Source organism: Physeter macrocephalus, chromosome 10, assembly GCF_002837175.3.
Source record: "Physeter macrocephalus isolate SW-GA chromosome 10, ASM283717v5, whole genome shotgun sequence".
NCBI classification, from domain to species: Eukaryota; Metazoa; Chordata; class Mammalia; order Artiodactyla; family Physeteridae; genus Physeter; species Physeter macrocephalus.
Genome location: NC_041223.1, coordinates 2,907,098 through 2,929,398, shown reverse-complemented (window position 1 = coordinate 2,929,398; position 22,301 = coordinate 2,907,098). Strand labels below are relative to the sequence as shown.

Sequence of the window (22,301 nt, the reverse complement as noted above, 5' to 3'; positions counted from 1 at the left end):
TGGGCCTGCGCGTCCGGAGCCTGTGCTCCGCAACGGGAGAGGCCACAACAGAGGGAGGCCCGCGTACCGCAAAAAAAAAGAAAAAAAGTCATCCATTGGTACACTTAAGATGCGTGAATTTTTGTTGTGTGTACATTACACCTCAATAAGGTTGATTAATTATATGATTTTTTTTAAAAAATAAAATAAAATTTGTCTCTACCCTCTTATTTTACATCATAGATGATTCTTCTGGTAAGAAAAGTTCTATATAAACAAGATTTAAGTATAAAGAAATAAGGTTATAAATACCCTTAAGCTGGCATGAACATCAGTCTTATCATTTCATAATCAAATAGTCAAAAAAAGAAAGAATATAAGAGAGGACACAATCCATTGCCATGGGTAATTTACAGTGGTCTTTGAGAATCACATTTATCCCTTTGACTTAACCTTAAAAAACGCCACGTTTGGGCCCAGGAAGAAGATAGAAAGAAAGCAGGAGGCTACCAAGACCTCCCTGATCAGCCTCACCCAGGGAAAAATAGGAGGAAGGGCTTGAAGAAACGTTCACTCTCCAAAATTGAGACACACTTTTTCCTGGCGGTCGGTGGGCTGTCATCCACCGTGCTCGGGAGCACTCCGACCCGGAAAAGCGGTTCTCTGTCTCAGATCAAGACCTTTTTTATCTCTTTCTGAGCTGGGGAGTAGCCGTGTTATTTAAATCAAAGGTGTAACTGCACTTTAGCTTCTTGTTGCTTTTGTCCTTTTTACTCCCTTCACTGTTGAGGAAGTTCGCCTCAGTGACGTCTCTTCCTCTTTGAAGAGTTAGGACGTTGCATATACCCAGTGCCACGAACCGCAGTGAGAACCTCATTGCCTGGGCCCCGGCGAACGGAAGCGTGTGCTGAGCCCATGCAGCTGACTCACGTAACCGACCGTCAAATCCGCAGCTCTTGGCGATGGGAAGGCCACACAGGTTCCGTGGTAGGATCGGCCTCCAAATTTAGCACCACACACGTACAGGTCTAGGATAACATGACATACCACCAGTCCCTTCTTCAGGTACTGGTGGTTTCGCTTTTGACCTTCAGATCTCTGAAGCACTGAAATTTATCCTGAGTACAGTATGCGGTAATATGGACGGAATTTACATTTTCCCAAAGGCTATCCGTGTGTCTGAACATCGTTTAGTAAAAAGCCCATCTTTTCTCCCACTAAGATCTACGATGATGCATCTATCCCCCTCAATTTCCATATGCACAGGGGTCAACTTCTTGATTTTCTGTTCTGTTCCAGTGATGTGCTAATACTACCTTGCTCTATTTATAGAGACTTTATAGTGTATTTTAATGTCTGGAAGGGCTAGCCCTGTCCCCCAAACTAAATTCTTCTTTTTCAAGGTTTTCCTGTTTATTCTTCCTAGTTTATTTTTCACGTAGACTTTATAATCAATTTATCTACCTTCAGGGGAAAAAATTGTTGGTTTTTATTTGGAATTACATAATATTTTGAAAATCGGGAGAACTGACAACTTTATATTGCTGAGGCTTCCTATACAAGAATATTGTATGTCTTCCAATTTGTTCAGATCTAATTGTGTGTATTTCAGGAGTGTTTTAAAGCATTTCATATGTAAATATATATCTTATATAATTTATATATATTTTCTACATTTGCACATATATAATTTGTTTTCTAAGTAAACTTTCCATTTCGAGATATTTGTAGAGTCACATGATGCAAGATCTGTGTACCCTTTACCCAATTTCACCCAATGATAGCGTCTTTCAAAACTACGGTTCAGGGCTTCCCTGGCGGCGCAGTGGTTGAGAGTCCGCCTGCCGATGCAGGGGACGCGGGTTCTTGCCCCGGTCCGGGAAGATCCCACATCACAGTGGTTGAGAGTCCGCCTGCCGATGCAGGGGACACGGGTTCGTGCCCCGGTCCGGGAAGATCCCACATGCCGTGGAGCGGCTGGGCCCGTGAGCCGTGGCCGCTGAGCCTGCGCGTCCGGAGCCTGTGCTCCGCAACGGGAGAGGCCACAGCAGTGAGAGGCCCGCGTACCGCAAAAAAATAAAAAAATAAAAAAATAACTACGGTTCACTATCACAGCCAGGACACAGACATCGATACACTCAAGGCACAGAAGGGTTCCATTCCCACAATGATCTCTCGTGTTTCCCTTTTGTAGCCACATCTATGTCCCTCCCTGCCACCACTCCCGCCATAACCCCTGGCCACCACAAATCTGTTCTCCATTTCTATAATTTTATCATTTGAAGAAAGTTATGGAAGTTAATGGAATCACAGAGTATGTAACATCTGGGGGCTTGTTTTTCGCACTCGGCGTAACTCTCTGGAGAGTCACCCAAATTACTGAGTGTCTTCATAATTCATTCCATTTTACTGCTGAATAATATTCCACTATGGCTGTTTAACTATCCACCCATTGAAGGACCTACACAGTTCAAAGCCATGTTGTCCAAGGGTCAACTGTAGACACAAAAATCTGTAACAAAATATTAGCAAATAAAATTCAGCAATACATTTTTAAAAGTGCACCACAAACAACTAAGTTTTATTTCAGGTATACAAGACTGCTTGGTATTCTAAAATCAATCTATTTAATCCACTATGGTAACATGTTAGTTCTTTTAAATAACATTTATAAGATAGTTTCAAAATAATAATTTTAATATTATGACGAAGAACAAAAGGACTATATGATGTTTAAGATTTCTTTGTAACTCCCTTTGTACTTTGACTGTATTCCTCGAAGCATGCACAAAAATATAAATCATAAAAATACTATGCTTTACGGACCCTTGAAATGATTACTTTCTCTATGTGGTTACGTTATCAAATTGATATATTTACAATTAGCCTCACTAGTTCTGGCTTTCAATTTTAGGGTTTGCTTTTTTCAGTTAGTTTACATGACACATTTACATGATTCGAAAATCAAGGAGGATTCGAGAATTAACGATTGAAGTCTCACTTTCATTCCATCGTTGTTCTCCCTGAATTGTCCCCACAGGTTACCATGGAACCACGAGCTTCTGGTTCATCTGCTTCTTTTTGGGTATATGTATACATACCTATATCCTTATTTCCCACCCACAGTGCCGAAGATGTAGATTCTGTTTATTCTGTTCTGACTCTTGCTTTTTTTCACCTGATACAAGACCTTGGAGGTCTTAATGTTTCAGTACACAGAGGCCTTCCTCTTTCTTGTGTAGCTTCAAATCCAGCCCTTTATTCATGGATGTTTCGGTTGTTTCCAGCCTTGTACTATCACAAATAACTCTGCAATTAATAACTTTGTCCTTGTGCAGCTATACCTTCGTGATAGATTACCAGAAGTGGGCTTGCCAGGTTGAAGGGTAAATGCAGCTGTTATTTTGTTTGTATTGCTTCTAAAAATGAAATAGTGTTTTTAATCGGAAAGCAATCTTTGCTGATCTCACCTCTGTTAGATGAAATAATGTCTCAAACAGGATTAGGCCTTTAGTTTTTTTCCCCTGGATTAAAAAGTAAATTTGTTTTGTATGATAACTAATTACTCTGAAGCCTCAAAATGATTCCCCTGTCCTATACCTTTGAGTCTTTTCTATGTCTGGTCATTTGTTTTCACTGTCTTCTTATTCTTCAAGTGTGTCTGTGCGTGTGTGTGTGTGTGTGTATGCTCATGTGTGTGTGTCTCTGTGTGGGTCTGTGTGTGCTCTTGTATGCTCACATGTGTGTTTGTGTGTATATGCCCCTGTTCGTGTGCATTTGTAAGTTCATTAATTTCAGGCACGGGAGGTGGTGCTTTGGGGTGGCAGGGCCTATGCTTTTTTCAGTATTGATACTTTGCGTTTTTAACTTTTTTCGAAATTTGTGGGTCTCCCGTTCGTATCTTTTAATCTACCAAGAAAATAGGGGAAAAGTTATTTATGTTGCTTAATCTAGCCAACTGGAGGTAAAGACACGGCAAAGGAGCTAGCAGCTTTACCCGGGTTTCCTTTCTGCGGCCCCGAGTGAGGACGGAGGTGGAGGTCCTTACTGAATTCCGCGGTGTGTGACAAGATCGCCTTTGTGCCCCCAGAACCCTCACTAGACTGGCTCAGACACTGTCATCATCACCACCTTCACGGACCTCAGCTTCCTCGTGGTAGCCGTGTGCCGAGCGCAGGCACAGTTCCAAGTGTTTTATACAAATTAACCCGTTAAACCCTCGGGGCGACCCAAGATGTATAATAGGTGTGGGAATTAGCCTAACTTCCAGTCGTGCAAACCTCAGCACAGAGGGGTTAAGCAACGCTGCCCAAGCCACACAGGGCAGAATGTGAGCTGAGGAATCAAGCAGAGAAATAGTAAAGACCACGAGTTCAACTTGTTAACACGAACACAGTTACCACCTGCTCCAGCAAGCTTCCAGCCTCACCGGGCCCCGCTCTGGCCTCTGCTGGCTCACACTGTGCAATGTTCTGGAATATCTTCCAGTGTTCCCAAACTACCCACACGCGTGGGCTGCAAACCCTGGCGCTCCCTCATAAAGAACACAGAAAGCTCCGGGATGACCTCAGGCTCGCTCCATCCAATCCTGGGACCTGCCTGCCGCGCCCTGAAGTCTTGCTAGAGCGCCGGTGGTTACGGCGGGGAGGGACTAGGGTCTCCCCACTCCAGGGTCCTGGCCTCAAAGAGCCAGGGTGGACACAGCCTCTCTTCTCTGGATGCGAGTTTCTCAACTTGAAATTGAGAGGACCCCCGAGCGGTTGTACAGCCTGAAATCCCGCCTGCGGACACAGCTGGCTTTTCCAGGAGCGCACCTGCTCGCATCTCCTCCACCCCGACGTCCCGCCCGCCTCGCGTCGCTTCCCCTTTCCTCCTCCAGAGGGCGCCATGGACCAAGGAGCCGCCACTCCCTCTCTGCTACTTGGTGCAAATCTTGACGCAACAGGGAAAGAATTTAAAATACGCGACGTCTTTGGATTTTCCACATTATTGGTTGACTTCAACTCATGTTCTCTTCTGTGACTGTGGATGACCGAGAGCTGTGTGAATTTTTCACATGCATTCATGTAAAGTGACCTTTTTCTGAAAGGTTTGTTAGAAGGTGCAAATTTATGCTCTCAAAGAAAGTTTTAATTTTGCCAGAGCGATCGGTTTTTAGTATAAAGGCACAGGGATGTTTTCCGCCACTAATCATGGCCGTGTTGTCACATGTGGACTGAGGACATTAAATAGACAAATATTAAGGACCACAAGTTCAACTTGTGACACAAATGGTTACTACCTGCTCCGGCGGGACCTGTTGTATTTTCTTTGTCTGCAGCGGCATGAAAATGTCTGTTGCTGACATTCTTTCCCTTCGCTGTTTTAGATCGTTCAAGATTCGTGACGTATTAAGTCACACATTTTAAAAAAATGTATCAAATTTTGGATCAGGATAATTTCTATTCTAAGACAGGGCTCACGTTGTGTTTTTCCCCCACACGTAACAAGTGTGGTCTCTACAATGTTGGGAGAACGTTGGGATGTTCAGTCTGTGCAGACTCACAGCCAGAAGGATGAGCGGGCAGATGACAGAGGCAGCCGCCAGCGCCAGTGGGAGGCCCTCCTGCCCCAAGGCCCAGGGAGCTATCAAGCAGAAGAGGACTCCGCAAACCACCCCCTTCCGGGCTCCCTTGGGGCACAGAATGGGCTCAGAACAGGAATGATGATTTTTACAAAAGAGGAAGGCTGTGGACAGGCAGAGAAGCGGAGACCCAGGCGTATGGGACGCTGCAGAGGCAACGTCCTCCCAAGCACAGCAGCACGCGGTCCACACCCTCTCTGCCCGCAGAAGCCATCACCAGGGCTGGGCCCGGGGAGCTCAGCCACCACGGAGCCTTTGTTCTATTTCTTGGCTTTTTTCCTTCCTGGAATTCGGAGCCTGGCAACAGCATGGAGTCCTTAGCAGGTGCCTTAGCAAAGGCACCGGGAAACAGTCAGGAGGTCCAGGCGAGCTACAGGAAACACTTTCTTCGTGATTTTGTCCTTACTCCTCCTGTTTTTCTCCCACTGGCGCCTATATTAACCTCTTCTGGAGGTTAGCAGAATCTTGTTTTTCTAATTGAGAAATACAATTCACATATCATAAAACTCACCCTTTTAAATTCACAAGGCTGTGCAACGGTCACCAGGATCAGTTTTAGACCATTTTCATTGCCCCCCAAAGAAGCCCCTCCCCATTAGCAGTCACTCCTGTTCCCCCTCCCCCCTCGCCCCTGGCAACCACTAATCCTCTCCTGTCTCTAAAGATGTTAGGGGCTGAACTGTGCCCTCCTCCTTCCTGCCAAATTCATATGTTGGGGTCCTAACCTCAGGACCTCAGAAGGTGACTGTATTTGGAGATGGGCCTTTAAAGAGAGGATCATGAAATGAGGCCCTTAGAGCGGGCGCTAATCCAATCTGACTGCTGCCCTTATAAGAAGAAGAGATTCGACACAGAGAAACCCAAGGATGCGGGTGCACAGAGAAAAGTCCATGTGAGGACACAGCGGGGAGACGGCCGCCTGCAAGCCAAGGAGGGAAGCCTCAGGAGAAACCAAACCTGCTGACACCTTGATCTTGGAGTGCCAGCCTCCAGACCTGTGAGAAAATAGATGTCTAAGCCCCCCAGTCTGCTCTTTTGTTAGAGCATCCCCAGCAGACTAACACAATAGTCTTTCATATTCTGGATGTTTCATACGGATAGAATCATTTCCTACAAATAGAATCAGACATAGTTTTTCCCTTAGCAAAAGGTGAAACTTTTCCAAGGTTCATCAGTGTTGTAGCAGATATATAAGAACTTAATTCCTTTTCATGGCTAACTAGTATGCCATTGTATGGATAGACCACATTTTGATTATCCATTTATCACTAGATGGACATTTGGGTTGTTTTCACTGTTTGACTATTAAGAATATTGCTGCTGGGCTTCCCTGGTGGCGCAGTGGTTGAGAGTCCGCCTGCCGATGCAGGGGACGCGGGTTCGTGCCCCGGTCCGGGAAGATCCCACATGCCGCGGAGCAACTAGGCCCGTGAGCCACAACTACTGAGCCTGCGCGTCTGGAGCCTGTGCTCCGCAACAAGAGAGGCCGCGATAGTGAGAGGCCCGCGCATCGCGATGAAGAGTGGCCCCTGCTCAACGCAACTAGAGAAAGCGCTCGCGCAGAAACGAAGACCCAGCACAGCCAAAAATAAATAAATAAATAAATAAATAAATAAAAATTTTTAAAAAACGTTGAATGGTTCAATAAAAAAAAAGAAGAATGCTGTTATCAAAATCATGTACGAGTTTTGGCGTGAACATATATTTTCAATTATCTTGGGTATACACTTAGAAGTGGAATTTCTGGGTCACACGGTGATTCGATGTTTAACTTTTTAAGGAACTGTCAACTGCTTTCCAAAGCGGCTGCATCATTTTACATTCCCACCGGTAACGTACAAGGGCTCCGATTTCTCCACATCCTCACCAAGGCTTGTTACTGTCTGTCTCTTAGTTAGTGAGACACTGGTTGCGGTTACGGTGTTCTTTGGGGTCGAGAATGGTGAACAGAACATAGTTTCCTTCTCTGTGCCTCCCTTTCCAATGTTTGTACTTTTCACAAACATCAGAAACGTAATCAATGGTCGTGAGGCCCATTATCGAACCTTACGTAATGGTTTTGTAGCTCCTCCAGGTTGGCGGTGTGGACCTGGTCTAAGTGTGCGTGTGCGCACGTGTGTGTGTGCGTGTGGGTGTGTGCATGTGTGCACGCATAGACATGTACATGTGTGTCCTCCTCCCGTGGGAAGAGATCATGTCCTGCTCAGAGTGACTTTGTTGGTTCCCTGGACCACCCTCCCCACACAGGGTTGCAAACGCAGCTGGTGCTTGACGCTGGGAGCCTCTGGGATGGGCTCTTGCAGAGAGGCTCTGAGAACCCTCCCCCACCGTGACGGCCCCCAGGCTGCCCCCCTCGCTGCCCTTCCGGGACACAGCTCTGTCGCCCCTTTACTCCCTGAGGCTTGCTGCCATGGAGCTTCCTCTGCCCCTGTGACCTGCGCCCCCCACCTCCCCAGCTTCAGGCTCGGGCCACGGAGCCCGGCCGCCCACTGCCCTGGCTGCGGTGTCTGCTCCGCGGGCCCCTCCAGCCCCCTTCTCAGCATGCGCCTTTCTGGGCCTTCCCCACGCCTGGTCCTCATCTGCATCCCTGCTTTGCTTTCCTCCATACTGCTTATTACATCTCAGCAAACTCTTTTTATATATATAATTTACTTGTGCGAGATTTTATGTAGTTTCATAGATGTTTGACTTTTCTGGCTTCCTGGCTGCCTCCCTCGGCCAGAGTCAGTGCCCACCAGACCTGGGGTTTGCATTTTGTTCACCTGTTGCATCTCTACCACCAGAACACAGCCTGGCACACAGAAGGGGCACCGTGGTGTTCCCTGAGCTGAACGTGTGTTACACTGTTCAGAGGAAGGAAGAAAACCCAACGAGCTGAGGAAAACCCTGGTCACTCTCGTGACAATCCGAATCCCGTCAGAGGAGAAAACGAGAGGCAGTAGCTTCAAGTTCAAGTAACCCTGCGACTCTGAGCATCTTTTTTTTTTTTTTTTTTTTTAATACTACCCCTCCCTAAACTGAGAGTCCAGGCCTGGGAGGAAGGGGCCAGGGAGATGGCAGCAAGCCTGTCCTCCAGGCTCCCTTACCTTGGCCCTTAGCCAAGGCCTTTGGGCCCTGATGAGCCCCTCACTCACCAGCTGTTCCCCCCACCGGAGTCCTCTAGGGAAAAAAGCAAGGGGCCAGGAGGTGGGGGAGGGGAGGGCAGCTGTGGGAAGGCAGAGATGGAGCTCACTTTAATAACAGAATCATCCGTAACACAACCATTTCCCCTCCCGACTCTGAGCATCTTAAAGGAAGTGTTTCAAATTTGATAATGAAATACCATAATATAGTTGAAATATTTTCGTGTCAAACTGGAATCTGTGCTTTTAAAGCAATTATTTAAAGTCCTTGAGATCTCCATAAACTTCCTCCTGACAAGTGTTGGGCTTCACCCTGGTAACAGAAATGGGAGGGCTTCAGAGGAAGAAAATCTTAAGATACAACGGGTGGGAAATGTCACACGTGATTAAAGCACAAATATACTCAGACCTTCTGTTTCACAAGCAGCGATGTTCCAGATGACGTCACAGAGCTTTACAAGAAGAAATCAGCATCCCATTAAACCCAAACGTTTCTTTCCTAGTGTTACATCAGAACACGGTGGTCTGGTCAAAACAGGACTAAAGCCAGCATGACCAAGGCATTCTGGAATCTATTTTTTAACTTCGTAACTCTCACAGAGCCCGCTGCTGATGACAGAATTAACCTCTGAAAATCTGAGGCCCGGGTATACATCACGCTAAAAACAAGCTACAGTTCATAAAGGAAAGATGGCAACAGTCATTTGACTGCAGCTCTGACGAGTTGACTTGCCTTCACTAAAAATTCCAATGTTGAGGTCTTAACCCCCAGAACCTAGAAGGTGACCTCACTTGGAATAGGGTGGCTGGAGAGGTAAGTAGGTAGGATGAGGTCGTACTGGAGCAGGATGGGCCCTGATCACATACGACTGGTGTCCTTATAAACAGCAGAAACTTGGCCACAGACACACACACGCAGGAGAACGCCATGAACATGAAGGCGGGCTTGGGGTGACGCATCTACATACAGCTCAGGGACACTGAGGGTCGCCAGCCACCGCCAGGGGTCGGGGGCGAGGCCTGGAGCAGATTCTCCTTCACAGCCTCAGCGGGAACCAGCCCTGCCCACACCTTGATCTCCAGAATTATGAGACGATTAAGTTCTGCTGTTTAAGACACCCAATTTGTGTCACTTTGTTACAGCAAACTAATATAACACCCATATCTGAAATTCAGGTATTTTTGTCTATTTGGCTGGGGGAAACTATTCTTTAAATCATAGAATATTCTGTGTCAAATTTTGACCTGAGTGTTGGTGCTATGAATGACACTAATTTAAGGAAGGAGAAACCTAAACTGCTCAATTCTGAGAAAAAAAATTAGTACTGAAATCCCAGATCAAGGAAACTGCAATTCCATTTGTGTGGCCACGCTGTCACCTTGGAGACAGGAGACCTGAAAGGCCAGAGACACATGGAGGCTGCTTCTGGGAAAGCCACCCCTGCCTCACGCAACGTCCTCGAGACACTGGCCGTCTCTTCTTCTAGAGGGGCGGCCACAGGCTCAGAACAAAAGGATCCCCATCCTGCATCCGTCCAGTGCAGAAGTGCAGGCCTGGCCGTGGCTCAGAGGACAGGGACGTCCTCTAACAGTCCAACCAAGGACGCCAGGAATGTATCTGAGATGTTAATCACAGATTCGTCTCCTGTCAAATTAATAAAAGCTTCTTTTTTTTTTTTTTTTTTTGCGGTACGCGGGCCTCTCACTGTCGTGGCCTCTCCCGTTGCGGAGCACAGGCTCCGGACGCGCAGGCTCGGCGGCCACGGCTCTCGGGCCCAGCGGCTCCGCGGCACGTGGGATCCTCCCGGACCGGGGCGCGAACCCGCGTCCCCCGCATCGGCAGGCGGACTCTCAACCACTGCGCCACCAGGCAAGCCCAATAAAAGCTTCTGAAGGCTTCTGTTTGTTTTGTTCATCATTTGTTTGTAGCCTGCTAGTCTTGGGATAAGATGTGGAAGTTTACCACTTGCTGGGTAAAGCAGTTCCCAATCCATTTTTTTCTTCAACTTGCCTTTCCTCTGAGGATCTCCTTAGTTCTAGAGGCTGCACCTGTCTTCTCTCCCCGCATTTCAGTCGTTAAGAGAGTCCAGTGCACAGAGAGTATGGACTGTGAACCCCCAGCCCTCAGGATGTGGTCCAGTGTCGCCAGAACCCCCAAGACCCTTCCGAGCAGTCCGGGAGAGCAAACCAAGTTTCGCCATAGTCAGAAAATTTTCTTTCTTTCACTCTCATCCCGTCGTGAGTGTACATTAGAGTTTTCCAGGGGCTTTATGACATATGATTTTCCAACAGATCAAATGAAGAAGCAGGTATGAGAATCTGGCTGTTTCCTATTAAGCCAGACATTTAAAGAAATTTGCGGAAATAGAAAACAATGCCATTTTTCTTTGGTTTGGAAAACAGAGTGGTTTTTTTCGTAAAAAAAAAAATTATGTTGATGAGCAACGGCTTTATTACTGTCTCAAAATAAATTAACGAATTGACTGAAAAAAAGAGAGAGTCCCTCGTGGGTGACACCCCCCGGAAGCACGTGGACGGCTGGTGTCCCTGGGCCCCGCTTCGCACCATCGTTGGTCACCGAGGCAGAGAGAGGCCCGCGGTTCCGCGTGAGCGGTGCGGGCCGGCTCGCCATCCGCCGGCCTCCTGGCCAGCCCGTCCCACGCGGGGATCCGGGTGACGTCCCCGTCTGCCCGCGCGAGGCCCGCCCTGTCCCCCTCCACCTGACCCGCCGCCCCCTCCTCCGCTGTCACCTGCAGCTCCTCCATCAGAAGCAGCGCCCCGGGCTCGGCCTCCGGCCCTTGGCCCTCCGCGCAGCGGGGGTCCCGCCCGCAGTCCGCGACCCCAGCGACCAGGCCGCTGCCCAGCGAGGTCTCCAGCCCCCCAGTCCGCTTCCTGCGGCCTCCCTCTCCCTGCGCTGCTGGCTGCGCCCCGCCCCCCCCCCGGCTGGATGATGCGACCTCAGTTTCCACTTCACAGGGACAAGCGGGTCCCCCAGCAGAGCCCTCCACTCCCCGCTCCCATCGCGGCGCGCGCCTCGGCCCGGCCCCTCCTGCAGCCTCCTCTTCCGACCCGTTACTCGTCCTTCTCATGGGAGCCCCCCACCTTCCCGCCTCCCGGGCCGCGCTCTGTCTTTCCCGCCTTAAGCCTCTCTCTGTCTGCGTTCCTCTTCATCATGATTGAAACACGCTCGAACCTCTTCCACGTTAAAAGAAAAAAAGAAAGAAAGGAGCCCAGCATACCCCGTGCTGTGACCCCGCCAGCCGGCAGAGCCCCCTTCCCTGCAGAGTGGAAGCTGAGAGCGTGGCCCCCGCAGCTCCTTCCAGCCCCACGTCCCCTGCCATCCGTCCGCTCTCCCCGGTCTCGTCTTCCTTCCTTCCCCCAGTGCGCGGACATGGCTCTTGCAAGGATACTGGTGGCCTCCATGGCGTCAAATCTGTGGATGCTTCTTGGTCCCTACCTTACATCTGATGCTGCTATCCAAACACCCAACTGTCACCCGGTGACTTCTGTCTCACTCCATCCTCTCGCCGGCCCCTCCCCGCCACCAGGACCACCCCCCCAGCCCTCCCCGTCCTGTCGCTGTCTCTGGAATTCTCCAGACACGCCGCCCTCCAGGCACTGTCTCACCTTCTCTCTCTTCAATATGTAACAGTCCCTGGGTGGAAATACTTGGACGTCGCAGACACATCTGGGAGGCCGCACGGCCCACACTGACTCACAGGTACGCACCGTCCGCGGCGTGCCCCCCCCTGGGTGCACGGCCCCTGGTGATGCGGCATCGGAGCCGGGAGCCCGGTGACCGCGCTCGGCCCCTCCCTCCTTGTCCCTCAACCAGTTCAACTCTGTCACTTCTGCGTCTGGACCCTCTGAGACCCGTTATCCCCTCTGCATGCCCACGACACGCCCTCAGTCCGGGCCTTGCTCACCTGGGCAAATCCCACCACCTGGACTTCTGGCCCTTGGTCTCCAAACCAGTGCCCACTCCGGGCCTCAGAGCAGTGTCTCCAGGACGACGGCCCCATCACATCAGCGCCCCATTTGGCCTCCTGCTCCCAGACGCTTTAGTGTGGCCTAACGTGGTTGCTAATCGTTCAGCAGCTCCCATCCCGCGCCCCCACGCGCAGCCCTCTCTTATCTCTGTGTTTTCAACCCGCCCTTGATCTTTTCCTGCTCCTCCTCCTCCTCCTCAGCGAAGCCTTCGCTGTCTTCTCCGTCCTGGCGGACTGGCCTCCCTGACGTGCTCTGGGCTCTGCGTGCACCACACGCGTGGAGCTATGCCGTGTCACACCCGCCCCCAAAGCGTGCAGTTGTCCCCTTCCGCTAAACGCAAGGTCGTCGTGAGCAAGCTGCCACCCTGTCTCGCGCCGGAGGAGAATCTCCTTCTGGATCACACAGCTTCAATCATGCTGCAGAGTTTCCCCTCTTTGAGGATGTGTGTGTGTGTGTGTGTGTGTGTGCACACGCGTGCACGTGTGCCCTGGCCAAGGTGTGGTCGGACCCTTCCCTGGTTTTGTTTACATTCTGCGATGGCAGCTCTGTTCCCTGCAGAAGCCCAAGAAAGGGACCCGTTCCCGACTGGCTCCAGGATGCAGCCTTATCCCTCCATCTTTAACCCTTTATCACCCTCCCTGCCCTCCACCCCCGCCCCCATTTCCCAACCTGCCACCTGACCCCAGGGAGAAAACGTATCCTCCGTCTGTGGTTCTGGTGGTTTGTTTCCACATATCCTCTGTCTGTGGTTCTGGTGGCTTTGTTTCCACCAGGTGCCTGTCAGTCCCTTCGCTGCAAGCAAGGTTCTCACCCCAACCCGTGAATGTAGCCGTAGCGCAGGATGTACAGGACAGGCGCCGGCCCTGAAATAAGCACCACACTCAGACAGCAGACAGGACGCCCCTCCCGCTGGCGACTGTCCACGCGCCCCCCGAGTCCAGATTCCTTGGATTTTGGCAACTTCATTTCACTGCCAGGAAACCAGTTTTCAACTTTTCAGTATTTCTATTTCGTCCCCTACCAACTAAAACATTCAGATTTTCATAGCAACTGTATTTCGTAGAAGAAAATATTCTTAATTGAAGGCATGGCTATTAAAAGCATTATAACTATTATGCTATTTTCTGTGTAACAGAGTATTAAATACTCCTTTTTCTGTAATTAACTTTCTTGAAAAAAATTTATCTGAGTACGTAAATTGTAAATTTTAAGGTGTTGGAGCTAAATTCCTGAAGTAATATGGTTATCTTTAACAATAGTGATTACATAACATGCATGAATAGGTCTGTGACTCTTAAACGCTGTAACCTAAGAGGATTTCGGCTCTCACATCGATCCTTGTCTTCTCTTCGGCATCAGACACTGATTCTGAGTGACTGGGATATGCCACTGACTCAAAATTTCCTGGAGGTTTCCGCGGTAGCAGAGTCCAGAGCGCCAAGGCCCAGTTCCCTGTCTGGTGAGAGTTTGACAATTTGAACTGTTGCTTTGAAAGAGAGTTTATGCAACTATAAATGCCAATATCCCGCTTTCCAAAACATTTGCAAAGCCAGTTTCCTGCACGGGGACACTGCATGGGGACACGGCGCTCCCAGCAGAGGGAACCGTGCGGCCAAGGTCACTTCGCGTCATGAAGGACAAGGACTCCACCGCAAACTGCAGTTCCCGTTTCTGCCCCACAAGCTGTTCTCGAAACTTGGGGAGGGAAGTGGCAGCTGTCTGTGTGCACGGGAGTTGGGGGGACTTTGAGTCCTGTGTGGAGAGGGGATCAGAGCCACTCGCGGGGCTGCGTCACTTGCTTCTAAGCAATTAGCGCTTCGGCACCTTGGCCTCTGCTCCTAAGGGATTGTTATGAGCTGGCCTTTCACGACAGGTCGGTGGATTCTACATTAAAAGCTGATGACTCATGAAGAGCCTAGGGGTAAGACGGGAATAAAGACACAGACCGACTAGAGCATGGACTTGAGGACACGGGGAGGGGGAAGGGTAAGCTGGGGCAAAGTGAGAGAGTGGCATGGACATATATACACTACCAAACGTAAAATAGCTAGTGGGAAGCAGCCGCATAGTACAGGGAGGTCAGCTCGGTGCTCTGTGACCACCTAGAGGGGTGGGGTAGGGAGGGCGGGAGGGAGACGCAAGAGGGAAGAGATATGGAGATATATGTATATGTATAACTGATTCACTTTGTTATACAGCAGAAACTAACACACCATTGTAAAGCAATTATACTCCAATAAAGATATTTTTAAAAAAAAGAAATTAGAAACTAAAAGGTAAAACAAACCAAAAAAAAATTTGTTATTATAAAAAAAAAAAAAGCTGCTGACTCATTGTGGGTTTACTGACTCATCGTGGGGTTGCTGACTCATCGTGGGGTTGCTGACTCATCGTGGGTTTGCTGACTCATCGTGGGGTTGCTGATGTATATGTATAACTGATTCACTTTGTTATACAGCAGAAACTAACACACCATTGTAAAGCAATTATACTCCAATAAAGATATTTAAAAAAAAAAGAAATTAGAAACTAAAAGGTAAAACTAACCAAAAAAAAATTTGTTATTATAAAAAAAAAAAAGCTGCTGACTCATTGTGGGTTTACTGACTCATCGTGGGGTTGCTGACTCATCGTGGGGTTGCTGACTCATCGTGGGGTTGCTCCTTTGCTCTGTTTCAGGCACAAGGTCGTCTTCCCGGTGGTGCTCAGCACAGCGGGGTGGCAGGGGAGCCAGGCGAGCCAGGCTGGTGGATGCACCGGGAGCCAGTCGCCTCCCCTGACCCCTCCCGCGAGAAGTGAGGTCATTGCCAACTGCAGCTGTTCCCACGCACCCCTAGGGAAGCCTTGTTTCCCCAAAGAAAGACGGCACTATCATCGACTGTGTTTGTCACACCCAAACTCAGCATTCCCTTGCCGAACTCCAGGACCTTTCATACTGTCACTTTAGAGGGAATCTTTGTAAATGGTGCTCTCCGTTTCCCCGTATTTCATCAGAATTCCTCCGTGTGCTGGGTCTCTGGACAGCTCAGACCTCATCGCTGTAAAGGTGATGAGGGTGAAAGAGGAACAGACAGAAAGGTGAATGGCTTGGATGTTAAACTGGACTATAATACAAATGACGAAAGAGAAATATTGCTGACATTTCAAAACAGACAGTCATACTCAGCCTCAAGGATGAATGGGAAGGAAAGAGATTAAGTGGGGAAAGAAAGAAAGGAAGGAAGCACGAAGGAAGGAAGGAAGGAAGGGAAGGAAAGAGAGGGAGGAAGGAAGAAAGGGAAAGAAAAAAAGACAGGGTAGAAAAAAAATAGAGGAAAGCACAGAACCAGCTTTTGCAATTTGAAATAAATAATACACTCCTGTGAGACTTCTCATAATTTTGTGCTTCTTTGCAGAGTTTTATTTTTTCAGTAAGTAATTATACTAATGGCTCTGGGCCCCTCCTGATTTACCATGTCATTGATTACCTACAACCTAGAAGCTTGTAACACTAAATTCTGAAAAGAAAGCAGAAGAATTTAAATTGAATGAACCCAATTTTTGAAAACAAAAATAAAGAGAAATTGAAATGCATTTCTAGACAAAAATGTTTTGACAATGTACATAAACTTTCTAAAGTGGAGGAAATCGCCCCCGGAAAACTTTCTAAACTTTGAGGTGAACTGCTTTGGGAGACTTGGAAATCCTAAAAATATTAACTCTTATCCCTGAAAACAAAATGTTTTTCAAGAAAAGCAAAAGAAAGAAACGACGTTCTGGTGCCTTTGCGGACCAGTTAGAGCCCTCCAGTAAAGGCTGACGTATTTCAGCCTTAACTTTACTAAAACTTCAGGGTTAGAAGGCAAATTTCTCGTTTGCAATTGGACGCTCCTTCCCTCCCTGAGAGGGGAAGCGGTGGACGTCGGGGAAGCCCCCGGCCTGGCTGCCCAGGCCCTGCCGCCTCAGCCGGGACCACAGGAGGGCACGCCGTGAGTCTGTGCCTCAGTTTCCTTCTGCCTGAAAGACGGAGGAAAGAAAGCGAGCCTCTGACTCCCTGGAAATCTGTGAACCAACAGGCGTGAATTCAGAATCCTCCCTCCTGCCCGGCCTCGAAGCTGAGGACAGGAGAGCCAAACAGGACGCGGAGAGAAGGGAAGTCTGAGCCCACCCGGCCCGGCAGTTTTCCAGACCTCAACTCTGCAAGCCCTCGCGCCCCGTATCCAATTTAGGGGATCTGGCCAGCATTTTGCAATGTAATAGAAGAGAAAATAATGTTAACATATTCTATATACCGTAAATGTAACAGAGCAGAAGAGACTGCATTTCACATAGTAAGGGTGAGGGTGGTATCATTACATTTTGGTTGTTGTTTGAGACACACACAGTCCCAGTGCAGAGCACATTTCCTCTGCAGGTCACAGTGAAGGTGTGAGGGGGCCGGGAGAGGCTCCCGCGACCCTCTAACCACAAGAGGGCGCGCTTACCCACCAAGCAGACAGAAATCAGGCTGTGCGTGCGCAGACTTGGCCTGTCCCTGGGTTGCCATGGCAACCTGCTTCCCGCAGTCTCCACATTTGCAGGAGCCTGTCTTTCTCCCCGATGGGCCTGTGAGAACCCACTGTCCGGGGGCTCCATGCTTCCCCGGCCCCTGACACCCACAGACCTGGGGGAGGAGGGACCCCGATGGGAAGCCCCCCGGGCCGCCGCCAGCACAGGAGACCCTCCCCCGGGGCCCAGCGATTTGTTCTCATCGGGCAGGCAAAGCTCTACTGTCGCGTTTTTTCCTGTTACATGAGAAATGCGTTTAAAGGACCGGGAGGGGGTGGAGTGGAAAGAACAGAAAGACAGTCCCTGTTTCCTTGGTGACACCCTGAACCTGCGGCGCAGGATTGGACAGCAGCCTCGGGGCCGGGGGCTCCCCAACCTCGCTGGTCAGGCAACAAGATGAAAGGAGAGGGCGCTGAGTGCCATTCCTCCCGCTCCAGAGACAGAAAGGCCACAAAAGCAGCCCCTGGGGACCCTGGCACTGTAAAGTGGTCTCATCGAGAAGTAGATTCAGTATTTCTATTCAGAGCCTGCTTCATCTGCACTGTCTAGTATCTGCATTTTCATCTCTCAGTCACTGAGGGAAGAAGACACCTTCATAAGGACAAAGATACCGGAGACAAAGGAAATTGTTTAAGAAAACCACATCCAACAACTGTATCTGTGTAAGCCTAGTATTTTCTAAATCTAATTTCTCCTCATCAAATATCTGATGCCTTTTCAGTGAGTTCAGGGACTTTTTAAGATTAGAATGAGGCTAATCAACAGAAAACAACCAATTTTTTAAATGGGCAAAAGACGTGAATAGACACTCCACCGGAGAAGATCAAGGGCTGGCAAATAAAGATGGTGTTCAAATCAAAACCAAGGTGAGATGCTACCACAGGCTTAAGAGAACAGCTGAACTTCAAAAGGCGGCCACGCCAAGTGTGCGCCAGGGCGTGGAATTCTGCCTCTGACTGGTGAGGATGTGAAACGTGCAGCCACTTTGGAAACCAACTTCAGTTTCTTAAAAAGTTAAACGTACATTTACCAGTTGAAGCCCTTTTCTACTTCTAGGTATTTACCCAGGAGAAAGCGTATGTGCCTATGTGTACATGCGTGCTTATAGCAACCTTACATGTCACAGCCAACAACTGGAAATGACCCAGTGTCCATCAAGAGGCACGTAGACAGCAGAGCCTGTAGGCCACACGACGGAATGGAAAGCTCCCCAGCAGTGAAAAGGGGTAAGTCATTGATACACCTGGCACCCTGAAACAAGACCGATTCTCCAAGAGCAAAAAAAAAAAAAAACAGACAAAAAAAGTAAAGAGTGCATATGGGAAGATACTTCTTGGATAGAATTCTAGAAAATGCACACTAGTCTATGGTGACAAAAAGCCAGTCAGTGGAGGATAAGGGGGAGGACTTCCAAAGGGACCCAGGGAGACTTAGGGGGTGATGACACATCTGCTGTTTTGAACATGGTGATGGTTTCGCAGGTGCACACGTATGTCAAAACTGACCAAAGTATATGGGTTTACATAAGTGCAGTGGATCGTATGTCAATGACACAGCAAAAAGCTATAAAACAAAAACCCTCCTTTGCCTCTCAGGCCCCTCTTGCCCCTGTCAACGGTCTTATTCCCTCTAAAGATGACATTCACCTCCTTCACCATCTCGCCTCTTATTTATCACCACTATGATCTGATTTCTACCCTCGCAGCTCTACTGGAACCACTCTCGCAAAGGCCACTAATTATCTGCAGAGCGTGAGACCCGCTGGCCCTCCTCCCACCCGCTCGTTGTGGCATCCAGCCCCTTGGCCCTCTCCTGTTTTCTCCCTCAGCTGCTGGACATTTGGTTCCCCTCCCGTCTCCGTGGCCTCTCACCTCCGTCTGTCTCGTGGGTCCTGCCACTTGCACACGTGCAGCTGGTTAGTCAGGGCTCTGTTCTGCCCTCTTGGCCCTTCTGCAGGGACCGCCAGGATGCTGATGGGGCCACACCCCAACTCCACATTCACATCCATCGCGAGGTCCCGTCAGCCCCCAAAGCCCCACCCGTCCACGTCTGAGCTCCTTCTCTTCTCCTGAGGGTCCCCCGCACACCGACATTCGCTGTCTCGGGCAACATCACACTATCAACCAAATCAGAAACGGGGGTGCTCGGACACACCTCCCCCACCCGTAATCAACCAGCACATCTTGTGGAACCCCCCCCCCCAAAGAGCGTTCAGATTCAGTCGCCCTGCTCCAGGCCCACCGCTGCCCTTCGTCTCGGCCCTCACCCTCTCTAAGCGGCCTGCCTAGATTCCTCCGCCTGCCTGAGCGATCTTTCTAGAAGGGAAAACTAACCACCCTCTCCCGCCCCCTCTTACAAAGCTTCCTTTCCCAGCGCTTCCCATCTCTGTGGCGCTCAGACTCTAACGTGTGGAAAATCATCTGGGAAGACTGTCGAAAAGACGGGGTCTGGGGCTTCCCCGGTGGCGCAGTGGTTGCGAGTCCGCCTGCCGATGCAGGGGACGCGGGTTCGCGCCCCGGTCCGGGAGGATCCCGCGTGCCGCGGAGCGGCTGGGCCCGCGAGCCACAACTACGGAGCCTGCGCGTCCGGAGCCTGCGCTCCGCAACGGGAGAGGCCGCAACGGTGAGAGGCCCGCGTACCGCAAAAACAAACAAACAAAAAAAGACGGGGTCTAACCTCACCTCCCAGAGGTGGTGCTCCAGGAGCTCCGACGCGGGCACGCGAACCTACACTTTAACAAGACCCTCGAGTGGGGTGGCGAGGCCGCAGGCGGGAGGACGGGGCCGTGCTTGTGGCGTCCAGTGAACGGAGGCTGGGTGCTGCTCGACATCTCCCAGCACGCAGGGCGGCCCACCCACCCCCCAGCGCCGAGAACGCTCCAGCCTAAGGCATCAAAGTTACGCGGAATTAATACTCTTCTTCTGTCCCCATCTCTTTCAGACAACTCGCTGGACCGTTTTGCTGGTGACGTAATTGTGTTTAAGGGAAGGAATTTTTTTAAAACAACAGTGCATCTTTTTTGGCACTAATCTTTAAACTAGCCGACACGTTCCCCCTGATTCTTCTTAACCTTTCTGTAGAATAGAATAAAGTCTGCAACCTGGTTACTCTTTTGAAAACAATAAAATAAAGCATCAGCGACGCGGAGGTTGGGGGCTCCGTCCCCGCCTCCGCAGGACACATGAGGCCGCCGACTCCCCGGAGCGTTGTCCCCGGGGAAGGCCCTCGACGAGACCCATGGCTGGCCGCTGTCCCCACCCACCGTGCTCGTCAAAGCCCCCGCCACCTTCTTTCCAAATCCCGCAGCCGGGCGTGGGACCTGCACCTGCCCAAACAAGAGCTTTGGCTTGGAATGTGATTCCCGAGGGGGTGACGCGGAGGCCGTGGCGGCCAGGATAGAGTGGGGCGCCCGCGGCCCAGCGGGGCAGCGGCCGCGGTGGCGCTAGGTGACCCCCCCCCGCCTGTGACGTTGCCCACACCCGGCCTCCTTCTGTCCCGCCCGCTTTCTAGACCCCTTGTCGGCTCTGTGAGCCGCCTACCGCCCCTCCAATCAATGCTCTTTCTCATAAAGTTACTCAGAATTAGTTTCTACTGTTTGTAGCCGAGAGTCTCACTGGCTCAGCCCTTGTTACTCAATGTGTCTGGCACTAAAAAGAACTCAATAAATATTTGTCCCGTAAATGTCATTACTAAGAAGGAAAGTGAAACGAATGCATGGCGACATAAACCCAGGGAAATCTGGACGTTCCAGTCCACCAGCAAGGCGGCAGTCACCCTTTCAGCGGACGTCATAGCATCGTGGATGGGGCAGGACGGTCATTGCCCAAAAATACAGTTGGCCTCTGTACGACCACGCTGGCTTTTCAGAGCAAGCGGAAGATGAGTTAGAGTATAGCCTCATGCCAAAGCTAAGGAAGTATTTTCCAGAACAGAGTCAGAAAGAAGGAAAATGACCCTGCAAAGGGATGGGTGATGTGGTGTACACACGCACCTCTGGGGTTAAATCCAACAAGCCCACGCTTCTTGTGCACATGAAATAGCAGAAAGAATGACTGGGCACTGTGTAAAACTAATCATCTAACTGAAAACAACAAAGAAGAATATTAAATAGAGTGGGGCTTAATGACAGAGATACACTGAAGCCTGAAGCAAAGGTCCAATAAAAAGTGTGCCGTGCAGGTCTCCTCATCGGGATAAATTCTCTCCTTCAGTTTGTCAGGAGCTGAGTTCCGTCTCCTAATCATAAAAAAAAAGTCACATCTAGGGGCTGCCCTGGTGGCGCCGTGGTTGAGAGTCCGCCTGCCGATGCAGGGGACGCGGGTTCGAGCCCCGGTCCGGGAAGATCCCACACGCCGCGGAGCAACTAGGCCCGTGAGCCACAACTACGGAGCCTGCGCGTCCGGAGCCTGTGCTCCGCAACAAGAGAGGCCGCGACAGTGAGAGGCCCGCGCACCACGATGAAGCGGCCCCCGCTTGCCGCAACTGGAGAAAGCCCTCGCGCAGAGAAGAAGACCCAGCACAGCCAAAAATAAATAAATAAATAAATAATTTTTTTAAAAAAAAGTCACATCTAGAAGATTCTAAACATTATGCACATGTGCAAACACACAAAGAGGCAAAGGTCTTTCTTCAGAACAGTGATGCTCAAACGTGGTTCATGGGAGATAAGTACAGAAACTGACAGTAAGGAATGAGAAACTGTTTAGAAAATTGATGGATGGAAGTAATAGTTTGTGGAAAATCGGTCAGATCAGATCAGATCACTTCTAATAGAACCATCTTCAGGGGAAAAAAGCATCGAATGAAAGTACTAAGATGGGGCAAAGCTTGAGGTGGTAGAGTGAACTCTTTGTTTGATATTCTGTTACTCTTCCCCCCGGGTGTTTCCCTACCAGGAAAATGAAGAACCTTCCGGAAGGCTGAGCCAAAAGCCAGAGAACACGGCCTGGGACCTACTTCCAGGAAGGGAGGCAGCAGGGGCTAATCGAGGAACATCCCACCCCTCTGCCCCTGGCAGCACTGCCCCTGGGGTTTCAGAGTCCTCAGTCCTGGACGTGGAG

At 49.9% G+C, this 22,301-nt stretch overlaps 1 protein-coding gene across 1 annotated transcript in view; it reads right to left on the bottom strand.

Annotated features, from left to right (window-relative positions):
• Positions 1 to 22,301, bottom strand: part of SFT2D1 (SFT2 domain containing 1) — a 65,474-nt gene that overhangs the window by 1,396 nt on the left and 41,777 nt on the right. The gene's annotated exons all lie outside the window — the stretch shown is intronic.